This window comes from Podarcis pityusensis, assembly GCF_964106645.2.
Source record: "Podarcis pityusensis genome assembly, chromosome: 2".
Lineage (NCBI taxonomy): Eukaryota > Metazoa > Chordata > Lepidosauria > Squamata > Lacertidae > Podarcis > Podarcis pityusensis.
In genome coordinates this window covers 51,489,957-51,512,453 of record NC_138029.1, presented here as the reverse complement: position 1 = coordinate 51,512,453, position 22,497 = coordinate 51,489,957, and the positions used below count along the sequence as shown (strand labels likewise).

General features: G+C 43.2%; 1 protein-coding gene across 17 annotated transcripts in view; it reads left to right on the top strand.

The window, feature by feature from the left end:
- The window catches only part of ABLIM3 (actin binding LIM protein family member 3), a 146,587-nt gene that overhangs the window by 38,846 nt on the left and 85,244 nt on the right, over positions 1–22,497 (top strand). The window lies entirely within an intron of this gene.

The window sequence follows — 22,497 nt, the reverse complement described above, 5'->3', positions numbered from 1 at the left end:
GCGGGAGCCCTTGTTACCACTTGATGCTCAAACTCATAAAACTTTCCTTCTTTCCTGCAGGCTCGTTTCTTTAGGCTGCATCTGGCTTGCTTAAGAATGAATAGGCTGGCCACCCCAATTTACTTAATGATATATTGGATTATACCACTTGAGTGAATGGGTGGTTGAGAAATGTAATAAATAACTAAAATAAAAAAATCAATCTTGTTATAGCATGGGGGCATAATGGCTGAGTTTAGACATAATGGTAAACTATGGTTTTGTATCATATGTTTGAGCCTCAGGCTCACTTATTCCTTCCCCTCTTTACTTCTGGCAGTGATAGAAGCTTTTGCTTTCATTTTCAGTCAATAGGAACTCTTTTAAACTTTCTATTTAATGGTAGATGCTCATTTATGAGCAAGGGGTGATACCATTGATGGTATATAACCATATAATTTTGATTATTCCATTTTCTTTTGAGCCTATGGCCTAGCTAGACTGAATAGGGGTGTGCCTGCCTACCTTTTACAGTACAGAACTAGTGGCTTTTAGGTACTATATGTAGAAACTATGTTGTTAGAATCTGTGGCGGCAATTGTATGCATGAAAAGAAAATCAGCTAGGCATAGCAATTGTGATTAATCTTGAATTGTTTGAAAGGGGATATTAGGAGACATTTAATGAATAGGAAAATTAGTCAAAGTCTTCATAAAGAAAGACATTGAAAAATGGTTATATGTAATCACATTATATGATGCAGGCTGATCTGAAGAACTGAATGCTTTTGATTGGTTCAAGTTGATGACATTGTGTTGCAACTACTGAGATGGTTGTGATCCTTTGCGTGTTGAATAGAAATCATGTGTGCAATCTGGAAGCATGTAAGAAACATGGATGTGGGTGAGGTTCTTTGCAACCCCCTTATTTTTGAGGCTGTCCCTATATTTAATCTCTCTACAAATAAATCAGGGTGAAGACTCAATAAGCACGTCATCTGGAAGCATCCAGGTAGAGCCGAAGAGGGCAAATGGCAAATACAAATGAGCATTTTCTTCTTCGTGTTCCCACCATAATGTAAAGTACAGTAAATAATGTATGGCGGTTGCCAATACTACAAGGTAAACATGACATCTGAAATGCTGCCTGGAGTCACAGAACTGGCAGTAACTGACTTACTATGTGCCTCATAACTGAGCATACATCAAAGGGGCCATAAAGAAATTATGAGGCAGTACGCTCATGCTGAGGGACTGAGACAAAAAAGACTTCTCCTGTAAATGTGTTTCCCTGTTTGGTTGGGAACTCAGAAGCTCTTTGCTTCTTTTATTTACCATAATCAGTGTTTTTTTCTGGGGGGGGACGCAGGGGTACGCATACCCCTAAACATTTAGTGAATCTGAGTTTGGCCTTACTGAGGAGCAATATTTCAATATGAGTAGGAAAATGAGAGTACCCCTAAACATTTTTTTTAGGAAAAAAAGCACTGACCATAATGATTTTTTAAAAAACAAAAAACCACTCAAGATGAGCAAGGACAGACAATTATTGCTGTAACCTCTCATCCTGAAACTGAAAGCCCTATTTTTCAGTCAAGAGAAGCAGACACATGATTGAAGGGAAATGGCAAGATCCTTAAACATCTGTTTGTTCTTTCTTAGATTTGTAAAAACATAGGAAGCTGCCTTATACTGAGTCAGACCATTGGTCCATCTAGCTCAGAAATGTCAACAGTGACTGGCAGTGGCTCTCCAAAGTTTCAGACAGGGTTATCTCCCTTCCCTACCTGGAGATGCCAGGGATTGCACTTGGGGCCTTCTGCATGCAAAGCAGGTGCTCTACAACTGAGCCACACCCCTTCCCCTACAAGAACTGAGCCTGGAGGGCATTCAGGCTGCTGCAGCAGCAGCTGCTTGTGAATCGTGTCTAAGGCTGCAGCCTATATGCTCTTTCCTGGAAGGAAAGTCCCATTGAGTTCATCTGAATTTACTTTGGAGTAAACATGTACAGACGTGCAGTGCAAGTTGTACCTGATAACATGAAATCCTCATATTAGACCTCTGCATTACTACATCAGTGGCTTTCTCACAGCAAGGAAAGAACTTGCTATGGCTAAGCAAATGTTTTTGACCACAGTTCAGGGCCAATGCATAATGTGCACGACATGTGAAATAACCACTACATGCTAACCACTTTATAAATTGCTCCCATAGTGGCTTTCTTCACATAGCAAGTTGTTCATGTTCAGGAACTTGTAGGTTTGTCATACATCAGGAAAATTCCTGACATGTCCTAGTTTTGGGGTGTAAAAATGGCGTCAGAGTGGGGCAGGGGGAGGTTTCAGGTGCACACACTGAACTAGAGAAATTCCTGTCTGTGTATATGTGTTTCCCATTAGTACGATTCATCTTCCACTTTTTGGTGTCAAAGGCCGTGGGTCACACCTAGGGATGGGCAAATCCATAAATCTCAGTTTCCCACTCTTAAGATCAGTTCGCCACATCAGTTTGCTCTTTTTTTTAAAAAAAAAAAGGCCTCCTGAAAATTCACCAGCATTTTTGTGCAAATTCCTCATTCTTGTAAGTATTCCCGACAAATATACACATTTTTGCTAGAAGAAATCACATTTTATGCATTTCTATATGCAGTCTTTCCTAATATATGCATCTTTAGGCACACTTTCACTTAGAACATGCATTTTTGTACACCTTGCTTGGCTGGAGAACGGCATTGCAAAATTCAGAGAAGTGAAAATTTTACAAGGAGGCTATGTTTCCATTTGTGCACTGCTTTTGGAAAGGGCAAATTAGGAAGATGTACCTTTAAATGTGAACTGAATTGAATTTCTCCCTGTTTCCTATACATAACATATGGGCCTGGTGCTCGCAGAGCTCACTTTGCAGTCCTGTGACTTATAGAACCTGCAGGCAGAGGAACAGTGTGATTTGGTCAATATAATTAATGGAATGTCACTGGCTGCTTTTTTCCTTTGTTGAATTATAGCTGATATTATTTTAGATGGAAAAGGGGAAATAAGTGATCTCTGGGTAGAATTCAGACCAATGTTCCATCTGCAAAAGCATTTCAGCTTGTCAGGCTTCTTCTCCCCCCACATGCTGCTCTGGGGTTCTCTTGACACCCCCCATCAAGTCAACTTTGGGGGAAGGAGGAGGAGAAAGCCCCGTTGCACAAGAGGAAATCCTTGCACAAGAGTAAATTTGGTAGCATGTTGCTCACTCGTAGAAACACATATACTTTTCCAGCACCCGGATAACTAATAACCACAGCACGCCTTGGGAAATGGCCACGCACCATAAACTTTTTGAATAAACGTGACCTAGTGATTAAGCATTAAAATCTACATAGTTCCCTACGTTCTGTTGTCCAACTCCTTGTATTCTTCTGGGGCGCTGTGCATGTTGTTGACTGCACAAGTATCTGCATGTAAAGCAATTCCTTGGCCTCATTATACTTGTTAGCTAGATGACAGCCATGCAGGCAGACGGCAACTAATGTTGAGGAATAGTTTGATTTGGTGGAGTGAAGTGGCAGAAATCCATCACCGTACCAATGGAGTCAGGATTCAAACTTTGCACTGCACAATACTGGGGTGTGGTGAGGAACTACTCATATAAAAATGTTCTGTTCATTAGATATAATATTGAATTTGGAAGCCACATGGGAAAGAAGGTGTATGGCTTTAACGGGGAACCAATATCTAAGTCTGCCATCTTTGATTGTTGAGCCTATGTTCAAGGCCGTAAGTACTAGTCCCATAATATTAAATTATATATGTGGTTAGATGCCTGCACCCCCCCCCCAAAGTCACCAGAATTCCAATGACTAGCTAGCTTGACTAGTCTAGCTCTCCAATTCATACTATTAAACTTGAGAATAGGAAATTTATTTTGGTTCCCTCAGGAGCCAAAGAATAAAAATCAGGAAAGGCTAGCCACCATCTTTCCTTATGGCTTTCCAGCTTGGTATGAGAGCCCCTTTCCCCAGTTAGTGCCCAAATAAATTTAAATTGCTAAATATTTGCAAAGCTTGGCATATGATTTTGCTTCTAGTTCTGAAACAAGAAGCGAAATGCAAGAAAAGATGAACTTCTTTGGTGGTAATTCTTCTAGTCAAGCTTGTCTCGTTGCATCCTTCCCCAATCTGGTGCCCTCCAGTCCAGATGATGTTGGAATAGAGCGTCCATCTTCCCTGGCTATTGGCCATGTTGGCTGAGCTGCAGGGAGTTGAGAGTCCAGAGTCCAACAACATCTGGAGGGCAGCAGGATGAGGAAGGCTGCTGTAGGGAATTGCCCTGCCTTGTCCACCTTGTCATTGCTTCCTAATTATTTGCTACAGTCTTTGATTTTTACTAATCTTGGATGGCTAATTTAGTCCCAATGCTCTGGTTTCTAGTTCTTGCCCGTTGCATTAGATTTGTTCCAGATTCTTATCTTTGGTCTGGGTCTGAGCCAAACTCCGGTGATACTATCCTGCCACTGTCATCATCTTTGTAATCTCTTCAGAGGCCAAACTTCCAAACAAGAAGATACAAATAAGCAGAGTTATACAACAGGATCTAAGTAGCATTCATCTGGTTGCTGATTGCTAAGCAAATGTCTGGATGTCACCTTTCGTCCAAATGTCAGTAAGCGTTTGGTATGCAGAATAGGACATGGGAAATTTTCTGGAGAACTGTTTATTTGTGAAATAATTTCTATCCCATCTTTTGGCTCCACATGGGGCCCCCAAGGTGATTCAAATGAGAAAGGTCACCCAAGACAAGGTCTTCAAGTATATAATTACTTACTGTGTATATAACGCCTTTAACTTGTGGTGCTTTACAATCCTGATTGTATCATTCCCTCGTGGTAAAGTTCTGTGACGCAGTCATAATTTCTCTCCATTTAACAGATGGAGAATTGAGGCTAAAAGCATGTGAATTGTCAAAACTGTAATGAAGCTGTGGTAGAGAAGGCCTTTCAGATTCTATTTCTCTACTCACTTGATCTTAACTGTGTTACAGAAGATTCTAGAGAGTTCTACCCCGCATTTGAATACAAAATGAGGTATGGCAGATTACTGATTCCTTCCGTTCTACTCTCAATGGGGCATTTCCATGCTTGTATGGCAGTGCTTCAAAGCCATATTTTCCTCTGTCTCAGTCAGTTTAAATTTCTATCTAACATTCTGTAGTCAAATACTATAACGTTCTATATTTATAAAGCTTCCAAGCAGTCTATAGATGGAATCTTCCATGTTTATTATGTAACTGCCATATGTTTCGGTAAATTTTAACTGAGCTGTGAGACAGATAGGGCAAGGGACAGAGACTGCAGGATGAGCTGGCATGACAAACTGCAGATAGACACATATTTGGGAGGTTGGGGAGGCAGCAACCAAGCATCACTATCACCATTAAGCTGATTTCATTGTTTTTAGCATTTTGACATGCACGATGCCAAGGACCTTTTTGGAAATGTTTTCATTATGTCCTTTGTTGTCCACAGTGATCTGCGACACTGTCTCCTTCTGCGAGCCCCTCTGCAGATGCTGCTGTGTCAGAATGAGAGCATTGTCCATTTGTTTGTCCTCTCCTTGCCCCTCCTTGTTTAACTCTTCCTAATCTTTTGGAACAAGTGCCAAATGGGATGTTTTGACATCTGATCCTTGGCTGAACCTTTATTTTAGTTAAAACCACCCCAGGCTGTTTTCATTGATCTCTTTGTTCCATTTGTATCCTGGATTTCCAAAGAGCCGCATTTTAATCCAACAGCAGCCATGTGAGGTAGGCCATGCTAGATTCTGACCCTCCACTCTTCCCTTCCTGTAGGCCCGAAGCCTCCCACCACAGTGCTGCCCTCCTTGCCAATGTACAGATAAATAACCAAAAAGTGCTCAATAAGAAAGGAAAGAGGTATCAATTCATGTATATGCATGTGTGAGCCACTCCTCTGATCAGTTATACTGGCTTTTTTATATTACTTACTACATTTATGTCCTATATTCTTCCAAGGAGCTCTGGGCAGTGTACACTTGGCATTTTCACTGTCACAACAAGCCTATGAGGTAGGTTAGTGTGAGTGAGGGTGACTGGCAAAAGGGTACCCAATGAGCTTCATGAACCCTAGTCTAGCTGCTCCTAGTCTGACTCTTCAACCCAGTGGCAGGGAACCTTCCACAGTGCAGAGGCCACATTCACTTCTGAGGGCCATATGCCAGTGGTGAGTGGGTGGAGCAGAGCAGAGCAAAATTGGGCAGAGCAACATATGCAATTTTTGCCTTGGTACAGTAGGCTGGCTTCTACACACACTCATACACCCTCCTCTATTCTCCATCCAGGTAAGCAATGGGCCTTCTCAGAGTTCAAGGACACAATCCAGGCAGAAACTGTTGGAAAAAAACGCCCCTGGGAAGGGTGCCAACATGTGGGGTGCAAAGCAGAACTAGTCAAGGGTGTGGCCTGGGGAGGGTCCTGAGACCCAGATACAGAAGACTGGGGGACCACATTTTCCCCTGGTCCTGAGTTTCCCCACCCCTGCTTTAACCATCACACCAGGCTGACTCTCTATTCTTACCATCAAGCCACACCTCCAGACTGTTCCCCCCCCCCCCCAGTAGCTGCCACCCTTTTGGTGTTCACCTGTCTCTTTCTATGAATTAATGACTGATTGAGTAGGCAGCCAGGACTGGGTGGATACAACCATAAATATTGTTTGCTGAATGGCAATTAGGGTATGAAATTGCTTGCATTTGTGGTTTAGTTTTTCCTTGCATCTTGTATAAACTATTGAAATGTCAGATCCTGAGCATTTCAGCTTTCATTACTCACTCGTTAAATGTTCTGACGTGCACTTTGAGCTCTCTCCCATGGCGATGCTCATCACAGAGACACCGTCCTGTACCCACTTTCAAGGTCACCTCATCATCTCCCTTCAAATCTGTCTTCACCGCTTTCACTTGCTGAGCTGTCAAGTACCTAAAAAAACACACTAACATCGACAGTACTTAAGTGGCTGATGTGCTTGTGCCTGGTATGTCTAATAGCCTTACAATGCAATCCTGCGCATGCCTGCTCACAAGTAAGTGCTATTGAGCACAGTGGGATTTACTCCCAGTATACAATTTGATCCATAATGCAAACACACACACAAACACTTTATTATTGTCCTCCTAATGCATTGAGTTATAGCAGCAAAAGTATTCAGATTTGGGTGGAGAAACAGATCAGGTATGGTAAGCTGTGTAGAAACTGGCATCCTGCTTAGTCAGCTTGTAAATGAAACCGAAACAGACACGTGAATATAGATGTCAGGTGTGGCAACAAGTCAAGTGGTTCAGGCACTTGACTGCATTCCTGAAGCTTGCATGCTCAAAGATAATTCATGGGTCTTGCATTAGAGTGACTCGAGTCTTACATTAAATGCCTGTAGTCCACCAATCTGTGAATAAAGGCCTCATGCACTGTTGGAGTGGTCAACAGATCAGATACAGTGGTACCTTGGGTTACATGCGCTTCAGGTTACAGACTCCGCTAACCCAGAAATAGTGCTTCAGGTTAAGAACTTTGCTTCAGGATGAGAACAGAAATCATGCTCCAGCGGCATGGCGGCAGCAGGAGGCCCCATTAGCTAAAGTGGTGCTTCAGGTTAAGAACAGTTTCAGGTTAAGAACAGACCTCCGGAACGAATTAAGTACTTAGCCCGAGGTACCACTGTACCGAGAAACTGAAAGAGAAAAGCAGAGGGAACAGGAATCACATGTATCTTACGCTTCCTTTTTCTATGTTTTACTGTTTCATCCAAAATAGAACTCTTGCATCTTTTGTACTGTGGCTGATGGGTCGGAAGCTTGTGCTTTTCCGTAGAGAAGACATGAACACTGTATTTTGGATGAGATGGGAAAGCACAAAGGCAGAATGAGCAAGGCACTTCCACATTCCCGCTGCATCAGCATCACATTTGAAGCTGCTCTCCATGAGCTCAGAAACATACTATACGTAATACTAACTCACTCTGATGTAATTGCATTGGGACACTGAGAAACTGGGAATATCTCTCTGCATTTCCAAATCTTATGTACAAACTCCATGCGTGGAAATGGAACTTTTCATTAAATGAATGCCTTTGATCATTGGATGTTGTACTTCATCAATTACCTAGGAACACATGGGATTGTGGTTGGCTTGATAGTCGTCTCATGTTGAAAGATGACCCACATTCAGCTCTAAGCCCAGGGAAATGTGTACAAACTACTAAGTATTAGGTTGCTTAGCACTGGGTTGCCCAATCAGCTTAAGGATCAGGAATCCAAAAGATCTGCAGGATCCGCTTAAGTTGTGGCAATCGAAGCAGTGACTTTTGTACTGTGGTTGAAGCACCAATCTGTTTCTGGAAGGAACATTCCCCCCCCCCACACACACACATGCACACCAGCCTCCTTGCCTTATTCTCATTTGAAGGTGATGCTTCTTTGATATGAACACTGTTTTTTGCATCAGCTAGCTCCTTATTGAGAGATTGTCACATGGAACTATGGTCTATTTATTTCATTTATTTTTTGGCTCTTTTTTTCAAAGCTTCCGATCTCATGTTGACCTGAGCAAGGTAGCTCAGATGCTGGTATGGGGCGTTATCCAAGTAAAGGGTTCTGTTGGTGTGAGTCCTTTTGACTGTGCAGTGGAACTTCCCCTTCCTCTCCTGTCCCCAAATGTCCCCATGCATCCTGTATCTGTTGTGGGTTTAACCATACGGAGCAGCTTTAGGGGACAGGAGAGGGAGGAGATGTTCTGTTGTGCAGCCAGAAGTGCTTATACTAGCAGACACATCCATGGTCTTTACATAGGAACACAAGAAGCTCCCATATGGAGTCAGACCATTTGTTTAGCACTGTCCACACTGAGTGGAAGTTGCTCTCCAAGGTTTCAGGCAAGGGGTCTTTTCTCGTCCTATCTGGAGATGTTGAGGATTGAACTTGGTACCTTTTGTATGCAAAGCAGATGCTCAACAACTGAGCCACAGCCCTTCCCTTTTCTGAATGAGTCTGAGGTGGATTCTCATTAGATTGAGGATATAGCCTGCAACCACCCATACAGGACCAGAAAACAGCCACATATGGGAGTCATCTCTTTCTCTCATACTTCCTCTCCATTTTTATTTTTGAAAACCAGACTAGTTTATGGAGTAACTGCCAGGCGGGAGGGGGAGTCCTCCTTCCTTTAACTACCGTTTCACCAAGGACTGTGAGCCATCAAAAGTTCAGAACTCTTCAGGGGGAAATAAAAGATGCAATTCTCCACCCCACACACTGTCGTAGCGCAATACAATGTTTATTTGTATTTTTTAACAGCTTGGGCAATACTTCTGAGTGGGAACAGATGTAACAACGAAATTCCATCTTCAGCTGCTCAGTGGGATTCTGTTTTCAACTTCATCAAACAAACTCTTTTCCATCCCAGAATGCTGATTTTGGAACACAGTGCACATCTGTCCAGTGTACGGGGGAGGCAATTGGCGGAATTTGGGAGAAGGGAAACTGATGAACAGCATCATTACAATGCAACCCACAATGGTTACAGAGGGGCCATAATAATGATTTCATTCACATCCTGCCATAGTTTTACATTTAAGCATAGAGTAATCCCACCACCTTGGTGGAATTACCTAATGAACTGTTTTGTAAGATCACTGTGGGGGAAGTATTATTGTTAACAGAGAAAATACCTCTTGGTTCATCTTAAATTTACATCCTTTGACATTAGAGCTGAAAATAATTTGTAGGAACATTATAAGGTGTATTTTTCTAAGAAGAAAATAAAATTTCAAATTATCCTACCTAGATTTCTCACCCATCATTCCCATTGTTCTTTGTTAAAGGTGCATTGATGAGTTTTGAATAGAAACAAGGTGCAATAAGAATGGCCTATCCCAAGAGTAAGTTCAGTCATGTTGGGGCACCTTCATACTAGTGTGGAGATCTGACATTGGAAATATTTTATTCAAATATTTTGGTTCACAGAGTAATCCCAACGTAAATGTTATGCACCACCATGTATGGATCACAGCCAGGTGGCATGCAAATAAAGCTCATTATGGTTGGATCAGCCCAAAGAAGAACACCTGCAAATTTTGGAGCAGATTCCAGTGTAGAGAAAATTAAAAAGAGCAGACCCTCGCTACATGCAACTCAAAATGCAACTTGCTTGAATCTCACACCTTACCACATTCTCCTTCATCTGGAATGTCTGTGCATCAGGGACATGACTCCAAGCTGAGCTCATAGGTCTAACTGAAAGGACCAGAGCAGTTGTTATGGGCTGCTTTACATTGCTCCATGTTGTAGCTCCCTCTCCATGTTGCAGGCTGCTCAGGTACAGCAGCCCAGCACATGGATCTTTCCCAAAGCACTGTAAATAGTCCCACTCGCCTTGTCTGTGGCAGCATGGAGAAAATGATATTGTGAGTTGTGGCATATAATTGGCTGACTGTGGAGAGGGAGCCAGGGAGTGATGATTCTGAGTGACCTCTGTGTAGTGACATTAATGTGTATTGACCCAAATGTGCATAGGCTGAAGTAGAGATGTTAGAGCATTCCGATGGAAACAGAAAAAGAAGCTGAAATTTCCCCAGTTCTCATGAAACCATAGTTAGAAGGGACCATAAGGGTCATCTAGTCCAACTCCCAGCAATGCAGGAAGCTTTTGCCCAATGTGGGGCTTGAACCCACGACCTTGAGACTGAGTCTCATGGTCTACCGATGTTCATCTTTGGTCAGGGTTGGAAATTAGTCAAGTGAATATTATCAGTATTCGTTTGCATCATTGTTGCTTTTAAATCTGCAAACAATATGGAATTAATGATATGGTGGGCTGTTTTTTATACGTTGTTCTGATGTTCCCTTTACACTGAAATGAATGGAAGTTATGTACATAGTTATGTAAATTATATCACTTACAAAAAAATGGAAGAACGTGGGATGAATAACGTAGCATTTGGTGGAAACTGCAGCAGAATGGAAATCACACTGATTGTGGCAGGCATAGGTCTGAACAGAAATCACTGCCTTCTTGCATCCCTTGGCTGAGGTGATAAATTCTCACAAGGCTGTGTGCTACCTGAATTTTCATACAGAGATTCACTTGAAAGAATACCATGTGAAAGTTGTGCTGGCTTTCACTCTAATGAGCTTTGGCATGGGACACAATTTTTCATGTATCAGAGCATTTCCAAACATGCAACTCTGCACTTGGGGGGTAGGGAAATGAGATGATGCAAGACCATGAGAAGGTACCGCTGAATCAGCCCTTAAAGTTGTCTTTTTCTTTTTAACTGCTCTGTGATGAGTTCCACACTTGTGTGGTATTTAAGAAGTTCAATTCCATGATTTATGATTTGCTCCATGATTCAAGACTAGAACTCTCAGAACTTTTGCCTGAATACTGAATGCTTTATTCAATTGGATTCTATCCCTCCCATCTGTAGGATTACGAGCAACTTTCATGAGCAACATTTACTGTTTCGTATTTTGAAAGGGGGAGAAAGGGGAAAACAAAAACAAGAGAGTTTTCTCCTAAACATTCCACACACAGCCCCCAAATAATAGCTAATGCCTTTTAACAGTGTCCTTTTCTTAGATTCCCTTGTGAAGTTGTGCTAAGAAACAGTGCAAATTTCAAGCAGCTGTTGCCCATCTAGCTGATGGGTGGGACCAACTTGTCCTTCCCTTTGCTGATAGAGATCTGCCTGAGCAATTGGTGTAATGTGATCCAAGCATTACTGTTACGTCTGCGTTGGCCTATTTTGCATCCAGCCCCAATGACTCTCATTTCCACGTCTCCCTAGTACGCAGAAAGGCATCACCGGCTCCCACCCCACCTCCACTTTTGGCCCTTTTCCTATGGATCAGGCGAAAGAGCTAAAACCACATAAGACCATGTAAGAGCTAAAAGCCAAGCTTAGGAAGTTAGCTGTTGGCAGGTCACCCAACTAAGATACAGGGATTTTATTAATCCCACAGTTCTCCACACGGAAACAGGAAGCCTTTCTGGAACAGTAGAGAGTGGCCCATAAACAGCTCAAATTAATGCAGTCAAAGCAATTGTGAGCACATGTGGCTGTTGTGAAGCAGAACAGAGTCATCCCTAAGAATTGACCATGGGCTTATATCCAGATGTGCCCTTCCACTCACGGAAGGCTCTTCAACCCAGGGAAGGAAATTTTTGCTGGTTCTCCCTTCTCTCTGCGCACATTTGCTCTAGAGGGTTTAGGAACTTTCTGGGAGAGCATGGGGCTGCAGGAGAAAGGTAGATTTTGCAAAATCAAAACCACCCATCTCCCTGCTTCCATTTATGGAAACGTCCACTGGAAGAAAGGTTTCCAGGAGCAAAGGAACAAAACTGACTACAATCCATCATGTTTGACAGGCAATGCCAGCCTGAGCATTGCTGGAACTTGCGATCCACTGATCTAAATGCAGTGGGCCAGTGTTTAGGGCAGCTTGCCAAGAGCTTGATAGGCCTCTCTGTTTATGCTGCCTGCCCAGAAGTGCCAAAACAAAGGCATTTTGTGCCTGTGCATTACCCAGAGGCGTAGCAAGGCTATGTGGTACCCGGGTGCGGAAATTTTTTGTCACCCCCCCCCCTTGAGATTCATGTACTGCAGGGGGTTCGACTAGATGACCCCCCGGAATCCCTTCCAACTCTAAGATTCTATGATTGCACAATTAAGGACTCCAGTTGTGAATCATTCCAGCACCCCCTCCTTTTTTTAAAAAATGAATCACTGCCCAAGTAGTGTTTTGGGAAGCCTGGTCCAAAACTAACTGAAACATCTAATAGTTTATGATGCTGTTCCCAGGACACCACAAACCATAGCAGTCTTTCTGTTCACTTTCACCCCTGCTGTGGTTGCACATGTGATTTAAGAACTTCAGGTTGCACGGCCACCCTTAAAATGCCTTTTTAACACCCACAGTATGTCATTTCATGCCTTCTGCCAGAATTGCAAAAAACAAGAAGCGAAAAGCCGAAGAACTGCATCTGAATTTCCACTACAGTGAATTAAGACAGACAAGCCAAGACAAATTAGACAAATGAACTGTAATCTTATCGTTCCAATGGCTAAAAACTCTGGCCTGTGTTTTTCTTAGCAAAGAGACAAAATTCTTTCCATGTTGCACAAAACAAGACATACTCCTCACTACAGGTAGATGAAAGGTTATAAGAGTTGGCCGTTAAAAACTTGAATATTGGCCTCCTCTCCAGATTGAGCTCCACATTGAGCTCTAATAAATGAAAGCGGTCCCTTTCTGGACTGTGAATCAAAGTGGTGACAAATCTCCAGTAACTTCAGATGATAAAAGATAATGCCACTCATATTTATTTGTAGGTGGCAAATTATTATTGCTGTTATTCCACCAAACAATAATAATAATCATGGGTCCTGCTATTAATACATGGGGTTAGGCACTTTTGACTTTCTACTAAAGACGTTTATACATGTTTAAAATAAATAAAAATCTTGAAACTTTTCCAGGAAAGTTGCACAGCTGCAAAATGAGGAATCACAGGGTGTTTTTCCAAATAGTTTGGCCTCAATCCAAGACCGTCTTTACAATGCAATTCAGCCAGCAAGCTTGCCTTGCTCCGCCTTAGTTTTTTTGAATGAAGAGCACGAGGAGGTGGAGGCAGAGCAACTCCTGCATGCAGATGAGGAGCCACAGAGCATTATGGGGGAGCATGAAACGGGCGACGCAGAGCACTAAGAAAGATCGGGGCTCCTCAGGCTGGGCTGGTGGATGATGCCCGACTGCGGGCGAGTGAAGGGAAGTGGGGATAGGGCCATGCGGCGCTGTCTGTGCTCACTGTGACTTGAAGGGGTGCAGGTGGACAGTAGCCCAGGTCCAGCGGACTGAGTAAGTCAAGCAGGGTTAATGCTTTAGCAGGGCTACAGCACTATTTCACTGGAGGCAGAGAAATCTCCCTAAAGCATCCGCTGTTGGCTGGTGCGCAACTCCCCCCACCGCTATAGGGAGTGTTTTCTGCTTACAGCAGTGTGGGGGTTGGCTGTCCACTTTGCCAACCCCCAGCAAAGGCCCTGCTGGGGTGATGGTGTGTCTGTGACTTGAGTCCCAAGCCTACAGCAAGTGGCTTTGCTTGGGACTCCTGTGCTGGTGGGGGGTGCCAAATGTTACCCCCTTCAAGATGGTGCCCGGGGTGGACCGCCCACCACCCACCTTTGTACACCCCTGACACTGCCTTCAGCTCACTGCATCACAAGTTGTGGAAGTCTGGGCTTAAGAGTTAATCTGTTGTTCACAAACACACACAAACACAACTGAGCCAGTCTAGCCTCCTGAGATTTCTGCTCATTTAGCAGAAGTATGTTTGTCTGTGCATGGACACAAATCACTATCTTTATTAGGGTGGCTTGACTGTTTGCTTCTCTCAGAGAAAAGAGCTTCCCTTTTCACCTTGGGTGATGACCACGATGGGAAGAGGCAGGGGTCATTCTTCATGGAAATAATCCATTCTGCAACTGATTATTAGAGACTCTTGGAAGGCCTAGACTGTGACCTCCAAGTCTCTTGTGAGGTTTCTCCTCCTCCAGCGTCTGACCTAAACAAGTGCTCCAATTTACTTGAAAGAAAAGAAAATCAATAATATGAGCTGCACATGGCAAGCAATGCTATGACAACAAAGTAGCATATTCAGCCCCTGAGTCCACAGATAACATTCTGTGACAGCAAAACAAGACGTGTCAGGTAAAGAGGCAGATTTCTAGTCAGCAACATGCTGTGTCCCAGAGGTGAAGTACCAGCTTACAGTAATCAAAATGGGTTCAGGATTCCAATGGTCTTGCCCCCGATTGACAAGCCGTCATCACCAATATACCACCTGCAGCAATTCTGTACAGTATTATATATATTTCATATTATTCTTATTTCCTACTATATCCATGCTGTGCAAAGCCAAACAATTAGGTGAAGAATAAACTACTAATTATAATACGAAAGAAAGAGTTTCAAATGCAAATAGGAAAGTGTGTACATTGTGTGGATAGATTGAAAAACATTGTATTGTTTAGGATCGCAACAGAAAAAAGTCAAATTAAGTAGCTGAAGGTATTATTATTTTTAACCTACATGTGCTATTTTGGGAGCAGCTAGTGTTTGTAGACATTTTAGGCAGCTGAATATGACAATATTGCTAACGGGGTATTTGAGACCACAGTGAAGCCAACCTCAAGGGTATAAAATTCTGTGCACTATTTAAGATTGCATGCCTCATGTATTTATTTATTTATACATACATACATACATCCAATGCAAGAATGGTAGATGAAGGCAGAAAAAAGATCATGAGCTTCAATAAGTAAATTCCACTTGGAGCTTCAGTCAAACTTTTACTGCCCTGGTTGGGGGATGCTTCACCTAACATGTATTCTGTTAGAGATATGACTAGGGAAGAATGGCCCTTGGTCAGCAATGTCCATCTTTAATGGAAATTCCCATTTCCCTCTAAGCATTTATGCCTCTACTTTTTGGCACCTCTTTCTGCCATTTGTGATAGCTTGGTCTGTCGCTCTTCTGAGCTTTTGGTGTTAAGAATTCTGATATTTGCAAAAGTCTTACAGTGCTGATTTAAAGCAGATAGGAGATGGAATTCTTAAATAGTGCAAGACTTAAGACTCAGGATTATGCCACGCTTAATCAAACCATGCTGCATTGTGGATTTCCATCTAGACTTGCACCAGAAGCCCATACAGGAGTATGTAAGCATTTTTAATTGCTTTTTCTTTTATTACTCTGTTTTTTATTAGACTTCTTTCACTCATTTCCATGTTAGTTGTGTCCAGAAAAGATCCACCTGCAATCTCTTTTAACTCAAAAAATCATGGGAGCTTTGCGTTGTAATTTCACATGATGAAATTTGGGGCAGTATCCTAGCTTACAGTTCTTGCCACCAATTAAAATTTAGCACAACATGCATCATGTCGACCAAAGAGCCACAGTTCCATAATGCAGCAGGTACTTTGGTATCAAAGGAACATTAGAAATCAGGACAGAAACAGTAGCATTATACCCAGGAAAGCCAATGCAATAAACCCCATGTCTGAATGCAGCCCAAATGTGCCCCACTCAATTCAGTTTTTTCACTTCTTTTGAAATAAATGCACCCTGGAATGTAGGATAGGAAGTTGCATCACATGTACCCGAACATGCAAGTGTTAAAAGTATGTAGACAGGTCGGAGCACACGCAGCCTGCTCCTCCCGTTGCCCCCACATATATGGGGTTGTCTCAGATGTTCCTGCATTGAACATGAAGGCCTGAAGGGTGCTTTTATGCATGTTTAGCTGAGTTCATTTAGAAGCCTGTGTGTGACTGAGAACTCTGCCATATCAGAGTCCCTGGCTGTACAGAGGCTTCCAAGTGCATTCAGGACATTTTTTCATATATGGTGGGATTGCAAAATTGTTAAGTATTGGGAAATGATTTATCATGAATTGAAGAAGATGTTTAAACAACGTTTGTCAAAAAACCAGAAGCTGAGTGGATATACCAAGATCACAAAAAGACTTATTTAAGTATGCCACGACAGCCGCAGAAATACTATTAGCACATCATTGGAAAGAAGAAGGTATCCCTGTTAAAGAAGATTGGCAAGTGAAATTAATGGAATATGCTGAAATGGCAAAAATGACATTGAAATTAAGAGGAAGAGACTATAATGAATTGAAAGTAGATTGGAAGGACTTTATTGCATATATAAAGAAGCAATGTCCACAGGTTAATACACTAGCAGGATTTTAAAAATACATTATGAATGGATAATAAGTAATTGCAATGACTTTTTAATTTAAAATGGACATGCGGTATGATGATAAACAATGGAACCAGGGAAGGGAATAGGGGGAAGTCAACTCTTTTCTTTTTTCGTTATGTTTGAATACATATTGTTGTTTTTATTTTTGTTGTTTTTGGAAAATTGATAAAATAATATAAAAAGCCAAGTGCATTCAAGACGTCCACAGAAGCCTCCTTCAGTCCTTCACCCTAAATGTGTGAAGGTCTGAGAAGCATCCCCACATGTGGGGCATTGGTGGTGGCGTTTGCATGCACACCCCTTGCCCTTCTAAACAGTCTCAACCTTTGTGTTTTCAGGTGATCTCTTGAAGAGGGTCACAATTTCAGCAACTTCAACCCCTCTCACCATTTACTGGGTCCTCTATCACTCCAGGATGCTGCACATGGTCCATGTTAAAGCGCTCAAGCAGTCTTGAAATTGAATAGCAGGCTATTTGTTTGCCACTACTTTATCTTAAAATAGCAACTGTCTCTGGCCCCTTCAACAATTTTCAGATGTCAGTTGTGCCCTAGATTAATAAACAGGGCAGCTCCCCTTTAAACACATATTTTGAGATTTGTTCATCAGTCAGATTTCATGTTGGAATTGGATGTGTAGTTCAGAGCTCTAAGTAAGCCAATACTCTGAGCTCTGCTTTGAAGGAAGGAACTGCAAAAAACCCTTGGCTCAAGTCCCGCCGCTGTTATTGGCACTGCGAGTTTAAAGAAACACATGTTGGAATGTTACCTAGGGAATCCCTCAGACACCACAGAAAGACCTGCAAAGCAGCATACATAAGTGGATACAAAAGAGTGGTACAGAAAATATGATGTCTGCTCAGGGACCCTGCATGCTTACCATGTGCTTAGTGTGCAGATGTGGCGCTTAGGAACAAAGGCTATTTAGCACATGCTCTTAATGTGGTACATAATCTAGACCTCCACTAGCCAGGAGATAGGCTATGACCTAATATGGCTCTACAGTTAGCCTCATGAGAAATAGTTAATGGGCAGGCTACTTCAGCCTGGATTCAAATTCTCCAGAATAGCTGTATTCACCTCTCTGAATCAGGGGCATGACTCCCCTTCACTATAGCTGTCTTACACCAAATTGTGAATAAGTACACTGTTGTACGTGTTTGCTTGCAGTATTTGCCTACTGTGAAAATGTCTTGTCTCCGAGTAGTTGAGGCAACATATTGCAGAGTGCATATGTCACAAACTTCACCAACTGACAGTGAACCTATGCTTTGTACATTACAGGATGAATCAATGTTATTTTGTATGAAAAGTCTATTTTGTAACGGAATTCCCTCAGCCAGATGGTTTCTTTGACCAAATTATTGGGGTGAAGCTGAAACAGGGGGTGAGGAGTTTTCACAAACATTTTGGGCATGCTGAAAGTGGGGCCAGGTGTTCCCCACACTCATTCACTGGGAGGAAAATGTTTCCTGAATTTTCTTCATCAATTATGTTAAATCTGATTGGCTGTGTATCCTTACAATGCCATCCTTTTCACTATGTATTACCAACTGGCTAATTTCAACCTGTGACTGATGCAGGGAGCACTGCCCTCACTCTCAGCTGGTATCTTTTGCCCTCAGTGATGTCAGCACATAGCCAAATTGTTATGATGTCTTCCCATTCAAGATGTGGTCCTCAAATGGCTCAGATTGTAGGATTAATCAAGGAAGAGTACACAGTTATTAAAATCAAAATGGTGCCAAAGAACCAACAAAAAGGAGAAACATTTGCAGGTCTGAAGGTATTAACCCTCAAGTTTATGATCATACTGACATCTTTTGCTCTAAAATAGTCTTACTTACATCACAACAACAAGGTCAAGAAATTTGCACCATGTAAAACAAATGCTTAAGTTCCTGGCTTTTAAAATGCGCTCTTGGGCTGCAGAAGAGGGTTTTGATCATTTCAGGTTTCAAAGGAAATCATCTTGTTCTCTTTACTTTCCATAAGAATCAATATGCTTTCATTGTCACAAGGGAGCTTAGGGTTAGTCCAGGATATGGCAATACAAGGCTGGGTCTGTCTCTAAGTGGCTGAACTGCTGTCCCTTCATAGAAGCGAGTGAATGGGATTATATTGAAAATGCCAAAAACACGTTGGCATTATTAGTGGATATTTCAAAGATGAGCCCCACCCAGTCTGTGTCCCATTCCAGAGTCAGCCCTGGCTTTCAGACAGCAGCACCCATTTCCTGAAGATATTGCAAACAGCTGTTTGTCTTCCTTCCCATCTCATAGTCTGCCTCCACCCATCTCTGAAATTTTACTGACCTACTGGATGTTGGTTCCTGGTTTTTTGCTGTTTATTTAAGACAAGGGCCACAGCTGATCACGTATATGGATGCATGTATCCAGAAGCACAGGCTCTCACAGTAGAGTTCATCGGCATGTGAATAGGCACATAAAATTATCAGCAGCTATACATGAATGCAGTTCTGGTTCATAAAAGGATTTCAGATTGTGTTTAACCACGCACCTCTCTCCAAAGCATGTGTGTGTGTGTGTGTTAAAAGAAAAAGAACAATAAAATAGCAAGACCCTTCAGACAGGTGAAGAAAAGCCATTTATCAGCAAGTTATGGATTGTTGTGCATGTAAGCATATCTATGCACTCGATTTGACCCAGAGTCTAGCAGAGCAGACTTTTCTCTGACTCTTGCATTAAACATTTTAAACTATTTTGTGAGGACACAGCATTGTGTGCAATATATATATATATACACACACACACACACACACACACACACACCTCGGGTTAAGAACTTAATTAGTTCTGGAGGTCTGTTCTTAACCTGAAACTGTTCTTAACCTGAAGCACAACTTTAGCTAATGGGGCCTCCTGCTGCTGCCGCACTGCCGGAGAACGATTTCTGTTCTCATCCTGAAGCAAAGTTCTTAACCCGAGGTAATATTTCTGGGTTAAGAGAGTCTGTAAACTGAAGCGCATGTAACCTGAAGCGTATGTGACCCGAGATACCACTGTGTGTGTGTGTGTGTGTGTGTGTGTGTATATATATATATATATATATATATATGCGCTCACACACATTTGCAAGGTGAAGACCCTGCGAGATAGTACAATGCTATGTCCCTCAAGCAAGCACTAACACAAGAAGAGACGTACTTCATCCGACAAGTCCACCACACACACACACACACACAACCCTGTTGCAGACAGCATTGGAGTGTTCCCGGCAGGGCACTTCTGCTGGAGAGCAAATATATTAACAGTGCCTCCCAAGAGGGGGTGATACAAGTCCTGAACCACAGAGCTTGCCAGGTGGCAGGGAGCCCTGAGCCACCATTACACTCTGTATGTCAGTTGCCTCTGCATTTATTTAGCTGTTTTGGTTAGGAACTGCCAGCCTCTTTGATTATGAAGATGAAAGTGTGCCGTACTATCGAGTCAAGTGGTTCTGTCAAAGAGACCGTTATTGGAGCCCCACCAAGCTGACTACTGCTCCATCTTCTGCAATGGATCTCAATTTGAGTTGATCCCCCTCGGGGAGAGGCTGGGAATCCCATCCCTAGAGCCATTCCTAGAGAATGTAGGGCCCCAGAGAAATTTACTGCATTTATGTAACACCCTTTCCTCCAATGAGCTCTAGGTGGTGTGCGTGGTTTTCCCTCTTGATTTTATCCTCACAACAATCCTGTGAGGTGGGTTGAGAGACAGTGACAGGCAGGCTCAAGGTCACCCAGTGGGCTTCATGGCTGAGTGTGGATTTGAACTCCGGTCTCCCAAAAAGGGGTGGAGGAAGGGGTATGTGGTGGGGGCGAGCTGCCCCAGGTGTCACCATTGAGGAAGGTGACAAAATGCTGGGAGGCACTCACTGTGGGGCCTGCAGCGTGCCCGAGCCACACGTCTTTCCTGGGAGTGACATGGCGGCTTAGGTGCCCGCAGGCTCCGCACTGCCCAAACGGTCTGCCCGCTGCCTCCCCCCCCCCCAGCTGTAGGGCAGCTGAGTGGGAGGAGGCCCCACGGAGCGTCCTGCCCCGGCTGGCCCTGCCCCAGCTGGCCCCGCCCCATGGCGCAGGGCACGCGCGCCACCCCAGGCACCCAATCGGCTTGCTCCGCCGCTGCTCCCAACACTCCAACCAATAAACCACCCTGGCTCTCCAAATCACACTGTGCCTTCACCTCCTCTCTGCTTTCCCTCTTCCTCTCCACAGCAGTGGTGGTATGACCCTTCCCCTCAACTTACTTTTTGTTGTCGTTTTGCTGTTGCTTAAGCCCCCTTGCTCTCTCTCCCCTCTGGCTTACTCCTCCCCTCTTTTGCAAGTATTTTACCTGTGACAGTGTTAGTGAGGTTCTCTCCTTCCTTCCTCTAGGAAGGGAGAAGGTGTAGAGCCTTACTGGGTGAGTGGAGGAGGCAGAAGAGCTGGCCAGGCAAAGGACGCCCTCAAAGCACAGGCCCCGTGAGGCCCTTGCTTCTGCTGGTTCCTCCTAGGAATAACCCTGCTTAAAAGGCTACCCAGATTCCATGGGCATAGCCAGGATTTTTGTTAGCCAAATACCGGCAAAAGAGGAAATTATGGGGAGCAAGCTTCCAGAGGGGGGGCAGGCATCTGCTAGAGGGGGCAGAACCTCAATTAACTCAGTACTTTCAATCCTTCTCAATAATTGTTGAGGATTTACACCCATGTCAGATATATGGGGAGCAAGGTGAGAATGTATATAGGTGGGGTTTCTTGTTCCATCTAGGTCAGTAGTGTCTACACTACTGGCAGTGGCTGTCCATAGTATCAGACAGGGTTCTCTCCCTGGAGATGCCTGGGATTGAACCTGGGACCTTCTGAATGCAAAGCTGATGTTCTACCACTGAGCTACAACCCTTCAAGATTAAGCTACATTTTGATTAGCGCTTTTATGTCCTTAACTTGTGTGGTAATGATGAAAGTCCAGCCCTGTGTCTGGAAAGTGGGGCAGACCTAGTCGCCTAAGAGTCTTTATGCTGAAGGTAAAATCTGATGTGGACCCATGACTTACTATTTTAAAATGCAGGCGCATAGAATCATAGCATTGGAAGAGACACTCAAAACCTAAAGCATGAACTAAGCATTAGAGTTTAAGTCTACTCTGTAAATTACAGGCTGGACACCTGTAGCATTGATCTGATTTTAATTCAGCTACTTTTAATTCAGCTACTGGTTTCCCTTTACATACCACCCAAGCCATTTCTGTTGCACTAAGTGTCTTTCCACTAAGCCCCCTCCGTTTCTCCAGCTGCAGCTGGGGAAAACATTGCTTAGATGTTGCATTTGAATGAAAAAGGATTTTCCTGGCCTCTTTGCTTTGAAGCTGTTGAACTGTCTGGACCTTGAGCTATATCCACTGACTTGGTCTTAGTGCAGCAGAGAGCTGATTCAGAGTAACGAAATAATGGTTCTTGTTTCACCTCTTGGCTGTCCCCAGGGCTCCTGGCAGCCTTTCTCATCCAGTGGTTGGTAAGAAGCTGGCATGCTATTAGGGGTGAGGGAGAAATTTTCATTCTCTTTAAAGGTGAACTCAACTAATTTGCACTTTCTGAAAAAGTGCAAGAATGAAACCATCCTTGGCTGACAATAACATCTCTCCGACCCACACGAGGTAATTAGGAGGCTGTGATGGGAGTAAATAGCCTCCCTACCCCCCCAAGGTTCTGGGGGGGCTGC